Here is a 10,863-nt window from a genome sequence, read left to right as displayed (position 1 = left end):
CAAAGACATCCAAATAGCAGAATATTGGCAGAAATGCTTTATTCCAGGAGACTTCTGTCCTACCTCTCAAATGCAGACCCAACCACAGTAATACATGCCTTTGTCACATCAAGACTTGGTTATTGCAAAGCTCTCTTGGGCTTACCCTGAACTAAGATGACAAGGAAATGACAACTGGTTGCACACCCAATGCTTGGTGGGGCAGAAAGAAATGAAAACCTTATTCCAATATTTTGCATGTTAACACTGATTGTCTGTCCAAAGCCAGACTCAGCTATCTGAGAGATTGCCTCTTGCTCCATACATACCAGTGGTAGCTACTTTTGATGGAGACTGTAAGGCCTGGTCTACAGTACAAAGTTAGGTCAACCTCAGTCGCCCTGTGTTGACCTAGTAGTGCATGTGTCTTCATTTAAATTTGTCACCCACCGATGTAAGTACCCCGTTCTGCTGACATAGTAACACCACCTCCCTGAGCAGCATTGAGCCATAGTCAATGTACTGAGCTCGAAGTAATGTGAGTGTAAACACTGCATCACTTAGGTTGATCCTAACAGTCCTCCAGCAGCTGTTCCACAATGACAAAAACACTGACTGCTCTGGTCTCAGTTGTGAACTCCACTGCCCAGGGGTCACGTAGACCAGAGGGTCCCCCTCCTCCCCCTCCACCCCCGCTTTAAAGCCCTGTGAATTTTTGAAATGCCTTTTCCTGATTGTTGAGCTAGGAGAACACACTTAGCAGCTCTCCAGTGTTGGGCACAACTGCCCAGGTGATCATGCCAGCTACATGTTCCAGATGCACTTCAGCTGGGAGTAGACTGGAGATGTTGTATCTCCTGGTTGTGTGGGGAGAAGAGGCTGTGCAAGCATAGCTATGGACCAGCTGTAGAAATGTCAACATCTATGAGCAAATAGCATGGGGAATGCAGGAGAAGGGGTATGACAGGGACCAGCAGCAGAGCCACTTGAAAGCCAAGGAGGTGCAGCAGGCATACCAGAAGGCCAGGGAGGCCAACAGTCGATCAGGTCCCACAGACCTCCTGCTTGTACAAAGAGCTGTGTGCCATACTTTGGGGAGACACCACCCCACCTCACAAATCACCATGGATACATCTGAGGATCCCAAGCCACAGGCCCCTGGCCTGAACAGCAAGGATGAGGAGGAGAAAGAGGAGAAGGATGGGGTCCAGTCATGCTACTAGTCATGACCAGTTTGAGACTCCACCACAGTCCAGTCAGTCCCAGCAGTTGAGCACAGACAAGCCTGATGCATAGGAAGGATCCTTGGGTAAGTGTGTAAATGTATTTCACATTACAGTGATGGCACCCCCAACTTAACAGGACACAGCTATCAACCTTGCATTAATTTACTCCTACTAGAAGAGACAGTGGTACAACAAAGAGAGGTAACATTGTTATCTGCTTTGCATTCCCCTAGGCACAGGGCGCCATGCAGAGCAGTTTGTTTATGTATCCAGGAAGGTCCCTTGAATCCTCTTGAGACATCCTGATGAAACTTCCATGGAGGTAATCTGCAATCTGCTCCCAAATGTTTCTAGGGATAGCAGCCTTATTTCTTCTTCTGTGGTAGGACACTTTCCCACTCCAGTCAGTGATAACTTTGGCAAGCATCACTGCAGTACACACGCTAGCAGCATAGGGGCCAGGATGGCTTTTGGACACCAGCAGCAGCTGTGCTTTCTCTGCCTGTGTTAGCCCCAGGAGTGAGATACCAGCTAAAATCCCCACTGCATATGGAAAATGGTGCCGGTATTTAGTACCATTGCTCTATACACATAGTTTCATGCAACCGAGCAATTCCTGCCTCATTTCCCTCACCTTTGGAAGGCCACACTCACCATGTTGAGTGCACAAGCACTCTGAAGCAGAAGTGTCAATAAGCATGTCTTTGTTTAAAACTTTAGGGGAGCAGCAGAATGGAGATCTGAATCTTACTTGTTTGCTTTCTGTTGTGACTATACTGACAATGGTACCTCTGTGTGTTTTATCTGCAGCTGTTGTCACTGTGGCCTTGAGGGGTTCTCCCTCCACCCCCATGAGATGCCTGAAGCAGATAAGGAGAAAAAAGAAGAGGACTCACGATGAAATGTTCAATGAGATCCTGCAAGCCAGTGCTGCATTGGACTGTGAGCACAGGGCCTGGAGGGTGAACATTGCAGACAGCCTGGAGAAGGAAAGAGTGGACAGATGAAAGGCCCAAGCGTCCCAGCAGGAAAAGGAGAGGGAGATGCACAAGGACATAATGAGGTTTCCCTGGCAGCAAACACAGATGCTGCAGACTCTTGTGGACCTACAGGTGAAACAATCCTTGGCTCTTCTCCCTTTGCAGTTCATAGAGAACTCCATTGCAGCACCTCCTTACACCCCAACCCCCAACGTTCCACGTTGCATCAGGGGCCGCATCTCTGCCCCTACTACTCAGCCCTGGGGGGACATTAAAGACAGCTTCACATGCACTGACCTGTGAAAGTCACAGTAGCTGTATGCTTAGCTAAAATGGACATGCATGTTCTTTCCCATGCATAAGTGCTGTTCTATTAACTTAGTAACTTTTAAATGTATTTGCTTTTATATTGCATGGATTTTTCTTTTAACTGATTTTGTTACTGAGTAAAATTCTATATTTGGAACATAATTCATCTTCATTAGTTCACAACATAGGTTGCAGACTGCCTAGCAGTTCTGAAAGCACCCACTTACTTGTTACTGTACAGTGTGACACAACTCACAAGATCAGTGACAAACACAGTGTAATAATCAAATGTACAGCAAGCACTACAAAATTAATAGACACATTCATACATGTACACCAAACACCACACAATTCCTAAAAGGCTCCAAAACAGCAGGGCCAGGAACAGCACAATACATCAGAACATATTACTGTGGCTCATTGTTAAAGTGCTTCCTGAGTCATATAGCTCTTCGTTGAGCTCTTCTAATAGCCCTTGTGTCTGACTGTTTAAACTCAGCAGACAGCCACACCACGCTCCACCCCTGCCAACAACGCCCCATCCCTTTTCTTCACAGATATTATGCAGGACACAGCAGGCAGCTATAATCATCGGGATATTTTTCTCACTGAGATCTAATCTTGGGAGTAAATAATGCCAGCATCCCTTCAACCTACCAAAAGCACATTCAATTCATATTCTGCACCTGCTGAGCTGGTAGTTGAATCTTTTCCAGCTGCTGGTGAATGGCTTCATGACCCAGGGGAGCAAGGGGTAGTCTGGGTCCCCCAGGATCATTATTGGCATTTCAACATTGCCAATGGCAATCCACCAGTCAGAAAGCTTGTAGCTTTCTGAACAGTCCTGTGTTCTTAAAGACATGAGCATCATGCACCTTCTGACCAGCCAACGTTGGTGTCAGTGAAGTGGCCCAGGTGATGCACCAGTGTTTGCATAACCATAAAAAAAATAGCCCTTTCTGCTGATGTACTCTGTGGCAAGGTGGTCTGGTGCAAAACAGGGATATGCGTGCATTCTATTGCTTCATCTCAGTTCAGGAACTGCAAATCCATCCAGTTTGTCCTGCACATTGCTGAAGGTCACAGTCCTGCATAGCAGGTGGGAATTAATTGCTCTACAACTTGCACGACAATGGCTCCCACAGTGGATTTTCCAACTCCAAAATGATTTCCCACTGACTGGTAGCAATCTGACATTGCAAGTTTCCACAGAGTGATTGCCTCTCACTTCTCCAATGTCAGAGTAGCTCTTATTCTGGCATCTCTAAGTTGAAAGTCTGGGTTAAGCTTAGCACGGAGATCCAGGAATGTGGCTTGTGCATCCGAAAGTTCTGCAGCTACTGCTTATCATCCCAAACCGGCATTATGATGCAATACCACCAGACAGGGCTTATTTCTTCGGCCCAAAAGCTGCACTCCACTATCTGTAGCTGCTCCATGAACACCACCAACCACCTTGAATTGGTTCATTCTATACACCACAGCAATCTGTCCTCCAAGAAATTGTCATGTTCCCTGCTGATTCGGTTATTCTTGTGGCTGGAGGATTGTGCGTCCTGTGCTTGCAATGCTTATGACAATAGGGCAGAGCTTCTGTCAGAGATGGTGGATACTGAGGAGGTCCATTCTGCTTTGTGGCATTTTTAAAAAAGGTGCGAAAATTATGGGATATAGATGACATTATGAGATGGAGACAGTTGAACACTGGGAAGTTGACCCCTTGCACCCAGTCACCCCTGTGCAAGTTGTTTCAGTCCCACCATTCATTGCCAAAACTTCCCAAAAGACTGCGCTGGATGGTGACAGATTGTGGACTGGGATACCTACCTATGGTGCACCGTACTGTGCATCGACCCAAGCACTCCTGGTGAGTACGTGCAGCGCTAAAGCAAAGAGCCAACTATACATGTGCACAAGCAATATGCTAACTGTGGTGGCTTTATGCCGACGTAATTTGCATCAACCAAAATTTGTAGTGTAGACATGATCTAAGGCTGACAGATCCCAGGTTTGAACTTAGGCAGGGCATTCCCATTGCACTCCTCTTTACTTAACAATTAAATACCTATTAATAGGCTGAACTTGAGACTTGATATACTTCTCTTGCAGCAACAATAATAACATTACTTAGCACTTGTATAAAACTTTTCATCCATAGACTTCAAAGCACATTTCAGAGATGGGAAAACTGATGCATAGATAGGTTAGGTGACAAAATGTCCTGATTGAGCGTGCTAAGGAATAAACTATCTGGATTTGATTCCTTTCAACTAAACCTTTTCAGTACATCAATCCTAGAGCTGGAACTGTAATTTCCAGCTCAGAGAGACAGATGCATGCTGGCTTTCATCAAGCTAGTGCACTAAAAATAGCAGTGTAGCAGGAGCATCATGGGCAGTGGGACAGGCTAGCTGCCATAAGTACAATCCTGTCAGAGACCCATGGTATATGCTTGGGTGACTAGTCTGTCCTGCCACCTGCATCATTGTGGCTCCACTGTTATTTTTAGTGTGCTAGTTTGGTACAAGCTAGCAGGAGTATGTCTATCTGAGCTGGAAATTACTCTTCCAGCTGAAGTGTTGACATACCCTTTGTCTATGTGGGAAGAGGCGGAAGAAAGGAAAGGGGCCTTTTCCTTGATAGCCTCATCCTGCCATGCATTTTGAAATGGAGTGGTACCTTACTGCATGGGTAGTCCTCTTGGAGAGATTTATGTCTAGATCCCGTAGACCACTGTTTCTCAAGCTTTTTGATACCAGAGACCGGCTTGCTGCCTTCCTAAACTGTGTCAGGGAGATCACAGGGGGCAGCACTGGTCCACAGACCGGTCATTAGGAAACACTGCCTTACACTACACTTTGAATATCTCAACCATGAGGAAAGAGTCTTTAGGCTGCTATTAGTTGTTTGGTAAGATCATTCTTTGCGTGAGGAAGTATTTCGAACTTCATACAGCACATTGTCGCAATGTATTCACTCATTAGAAATGACCTTGCTTCATCAAAGTCACCAACTTTTATTTTAAGAGGCTGAATAGTCTGTTAGCTTAGCTTGCTGGTGGTGATCAAAAGGGAAACAAAGAAACAAGGTGACTAAATCCATTAGAGAAACAATCCTTTGAGAATGATAGCCTTTTAAAAATTAATAGCATTTCAGTCAAAGAATCACTGGAGCTTTTAAAGACTAAGAGCAAGGTATCTTTTAACTAAGGATTAGAGGAGATCTTGAAAGTTTAGCCTTAAGTTATCTATCGGAGTGCAACCACTGAAGATGTACATACTCAGTGGTACAAAGTATTAGAGCATAAAGATTGCTTTTAGTTTCGATGTGTAGTCCGAAAAACACTATATCCTGAGATGGGTGCTGCATTGATCAGGTTTGAAGAACTGGCAAATGGAAAAGAAAACCATTAACTTTATCTCACTGATCTCACTGTAGATTTGTAGAGGCTTTTGGTGTATTACACCTTAGAGAGCAATAGAGAAATTTTCTCATTATTTGTAGGTATAATCATCATAAAATACTATCTTAAATTAAAAGGGTCACATCCTGCCATTGATTTTGCACATTACTGCCACTGAAATCATTAGGATTTCTAAGTTATCATTAGGATTTCAGTATGGGTTCAATACATATGGTTCAAAGACATGACACATTGGGAAACACTTGAAAATGAATGTATCTCTTTTACTTTCAATGACTTTCTAGCAACCCATATTATTGCTGAACAGCTAATAGACAAGAGAGTTATACAAGTAATTTGAAGCAGTTTAGGAAAGTGAGTACTCCCAGTGAAGACCATAATGGGGAATATAGACTTTTGCCCTTACAATAACAAACACTGAAACCTTTGTGTGTATGTGTGGATGTAGCGGGGTAGTCACCTGATCCGGCCCTGAGGGGCTTAAAACAGCCCAGGAGAGGGCTGTGGCTGGAGCAAGACGCTCCTAGACTGATTGGGGAGGCAGGCTCAGCTGTGGCCATGCCCCAATCAAGGCCCAGCTGGTCCTTATAAGTGGGCAGTGGGCCAGGAGGGATACACTCTCTCTCTAGCCTTTGGAGAGGGAGGGACCAGGCTGCCTGGGGAGCTGAGGAAGGTACCGAGGGTGGAGCAGTGCAAGGGAAGGGCTGGGGAGCTCCAGCCTAGCTGAGCCCCAGGCTGCAGGCCGAAGTAAGGGCCCACTAGAGGGTATGAGGGCTGCAGAGGGGCAGCCCCGCTATAGGTAGAGTCAGCAGGTCCAAACCCAACTTTGCCTGTGATGAGTAGCTTATACTGCAGTTCACCCCAGTGAGCGGGGGCTAGTTGGTGACTGGCAGTAGACTATGACTGAGGTGAGGCGGGGACAGTGGGTGGGGGTTCCCCTGGGTGGGGAGACCCAGAGAAACTATGGGGGTACTGCCTGGGAGCAGCACCCAGGAAAAGGGTCACCCGTGGTCTGGGAGGGACATGGGGGGCCAGCGCAAGGTGAGACACCGGCCAACAGAGGGCGCTCTGGAGGCTGGACTGCTAATTCCCTGGATGACCAGCAGGGGGTGCCGCCGGGTGAGTCTGTGCACAATTACAGTGGATATTTAGGACCAAGGTCTCAGCTGTGCCTTGTTAGTACTGGGGGCAGCTGGGAAGAGGGCGATCAAAAGCACCATTCAATATTAGACAGCAGTGTAGTGCCAGCCCAATCACCAGAATAATTTACAGCAGCCCTGGGGTTACCCTAAATTGTATCAAATGCCAACAGCCTCCAAGGGCCATTTCTCAGGCTGGGGTTTGCTAAAATCCATGGGCACTCCAGCCACTCACTCTTTTCCCCAGATATGCCCCAAAACAGTCTTAATGGGGCTGAATATCTAGTTCTTACCAACTTGGATGCACCACTGTATGATTTGCATACAAACTGGTGATAATTGTGCACCCAAATTTAGGCACACAATTGAATGTATAATTCTGAGGAACTACAAACTTAAAAAGAAAATTGTCTTGTATTATCTGAGCCCTTGGTCTCAGTTAAAGGCTTTTCTCAGGAGTCCAGGACAATGGTTGTTCAAGACCCTCAGTTCAACATAAGCATGGAAGGGTATCAGGAGAAAAACAGTTTATTGCATACAACCTTAGGGGCTGGAAGTGGTCCACATGGTGATGGATTAATTTATCTTTGTCCATTTAATTTGTGACTCACTTAGGAATCTTACTGACTTGGAACCCTGAGAAATGACATCGGCAAATCACATAGATCTATGCGTCTATTCTATTTTATTAATCAGAGCATTATTTCTTCAATAAGCAGCAGCACTGAAGCTGTGATAAGAGGGGACATTCTGCTTTGGCCTGTCCCATGACACAATGGCATAGACAAGAAGGCACAGAGAATAATACTAATAAGCCAATAATGCCTACAAATACGAACATTTGAACAAACTATTTGGTTATGGAGGCACGTGTCTCAAAAACTGTGCCCTCGTATAATGAGATAGCTTGTGAACTATACCATTTGCTAGAAGTGTAGGTAATGTGGAATAACCGGGACCCAAATATTCCAATCTGAGTTAAGGTAAATACAAATGATCTGAATATGGAAATAAAATGGATAGGGGAGTTGCAATATCTGAGATTGCTGAAGAAATGTACAAACAACAAATCACCAGATGCTAAAACTGGGAGAAAATCATGTTGTTTTGAAAACTAGACTTAGTGAGGCACAAAAGGATCAGAATAATTGCAGGTCACTGATAATTAGAAAAGTTCCTGCTTACCCTTACAGTTAATTATGACTGAAGACAGTGGGGAAAAGGTGTTGGCAGGAAGGTATTGAGACCAGGAAATTACCAAGAAGAGGGAAAATTGAGATATTAAAATTATAATTCTGTTTATTAGATTAGATAATGAAGTATTGATATCTGTATTTGCATTAAACTTCAGTCAGGTACTATGGCTGAAGATTAATATTGAATTAGGTACATGAGTCTATGGTCTGGGCATTGCTGGAAATGGTACAGTTGTGCCTGATCTCTGGTCTTCTGAGTGACACAGAGAATCAGTGCTAGACTGAAAATTATTAGCCCAATCAATTGTGGGGAAAAAGAAAAACAAGGTTACTGAAATGAGCTGTTTATATATATGTATATATATAAAATAAATTTTCAGTAGAATTAATAGTGGATCATATACAAAGGCAAATGTCATTGTATCATTCTGTAACTGAGTTTTCATAATTAATTCACCAGGAAGAAAGAACTATGAATAGAAACCTGAAAGATTCTCTATTTTAAATGTGAACATTTACAACACACATTTTAGTATGTCAGCAGAAAAATCCATAAAAATGAAATTTCAGGTTTTGCTTCTCCTTAATTGTCATAATTTTTCATTCAAACATGTTCCGTTTTATTTGAGGTTGAAGGCCACACTGTATAAACAACAGCCTCTCAAGGGTGTATCAGAAGATTTCAACTAAATTCAAGGGAAGCCCCACAACAGTTTCATACACTATGCCTTCATCCTTAGTGGCAGAAGGCAGTACAAAATAGGCTTTCTTTTTTTTTAAAATGAACATGATGTGCATGGAGATATTTAATAAGAATATTATGAATATATAGATATAATACTGATATATTCATAATAGACATTTCATGGTATTATAGGACTTTGGTCATCCTCGTTTCTAAATGTGCTGCTAATAAGTCTTAAAATGTACTTGCTGTTAAAGTTTCACATTAATTTGGGTCATGGGTAATTTACTTTTATCATGTAGCAGGCAGGAACTTAATTAAAGACTAACAAAGCAGAATTATTACAAATGTGGCACTAGTTTCTCTCATCCAATGCCCACATTCAAACCCACAGTGGTAACAAATGGTGGCAAAATACTGCAATAGATGGTCTTGAGACCGTTTTTTTAAATTCACATTGGGCATAATGGGGGCTAAAGTGTGGACTTTGATGGTCCTCTCAACAGAGGTGAATTACACTGTTATGGTGCCTACGCACACCCACCCATCCACACCTATTAGAGACTCATTGGCATATTAGTATATTTTGAAACATTCTACTGGATTTTAAGATTCAATTATTGGGTTTTTTTAAGTGAATTATGAAACACAGTTATATTATTCCTCAATAAACTTCAAATTTGGTGTGAGACCTTCTGTGTATTGTGGGCCCAGGCCAGAGGTGCCAGAACAATTTGTATAATTGAAGGCGTCGTATACCATGTATATGGGTTATTACCACTTCAAGCCTGGGGATGCAGCAGCACCCCCCGCACCCCTAGTTCCAGCACGAATGGCCCAGGCCTATGAGCTACTGAGTGCATGTTCATTGTTGTCAGTTACCCTCAACTTCCATTGACTTCAGTAGGAACTAAGGACACTCAGTACTTTTCATCACGAGCTGAGTACTTCACATAATTGGAAGAACTGGTCCGAAAAAAGTGAAGAAAATTAGAACAAATTTTGCACTGGACAGGGATTCAGTAGACTTGGGTTCTATTTCTCCCTCTTCCACTGAGAGGCTGTGTGATCTTGAACTAGTCACTTCAACTCTCTCTCCCTTTGTCTGACTTGTCTATTTAGACTGTCTCTTAATATGTCTTGGTGCAGTGCCTAGCACAATGGAGCCCGCCCTCCCCCCCCGTTTGGATTCTCTAAGAGTATTATTGTTATTGTTAACAACAACAAGCACTAAGTCTGTTCTACTTGATCCCAGGCAAAATTATGGAAAGGCTGATACAAGATACAATCAGTAAAGAATTAAAGGATGGTAGCATAATTAATGCTAGTCAACGTGGTTTTATGGAAAAGAGGTCTTGTCTAACAAGACCGATCTAATCTTTTGATGAGATTACAAGTTTGTTTGAGGTTGATAACTATTTTGATATAAGAGACTTAAGTGTCTGTTGGACATTTGACTTAATGCCATACAACATTTTGATTAAAAAAATTACTTTCAACAAAATCACAGAAGCACATATTAAATGAATTAAAGACTGGATAACTGATAGATGTAAAAATAATTATAAATGTAGCATCATCATCCACAGGGGTGTTCCTCGTATGGTCCCCCAGGAATCTGTTCTTGGCCCGATGCTATTCAATGATTTATTTATCAATGATCTGAAAGAAAATCATTGCTGATAAATCTTGCAGATGGCACAAATATTGGTAGAGTGGTAAACAATTATAAGAAGAGATCAGTTATGCAGAGAAATCTGAATCACTTCATAATATGGGCTCACTTAAGCAGCATGCATTTTAATACAGCCATATTCTACATTGTACATCTAGGAACAAAGAAAGTAGGTCTGGGAGAGTGTATCCTGGAAAGCAGTGACTCTGTAAAAGCCTTTGGGGTCTGTGGGTAACCAACTGAACAGGGC

This window comes from Terrapene carolina, unplaced genomic scaffold (genome assembly GCF_002925995.2).
Source record: "Terrapene carolina triunguis isolate 2854851 unplaced genomic scaffold, T_m_triunguis-2.0 Scaffold22, whole genome shotgun sequence".
NCBI classification, from domain to species: Eukaryota; Metazoa; Chordata; order Testudines; family Emydidae; genus Terrapene; species Terrapene triunguis.
Note: the sequence above shows the minus strand (reverse complement) of the source record.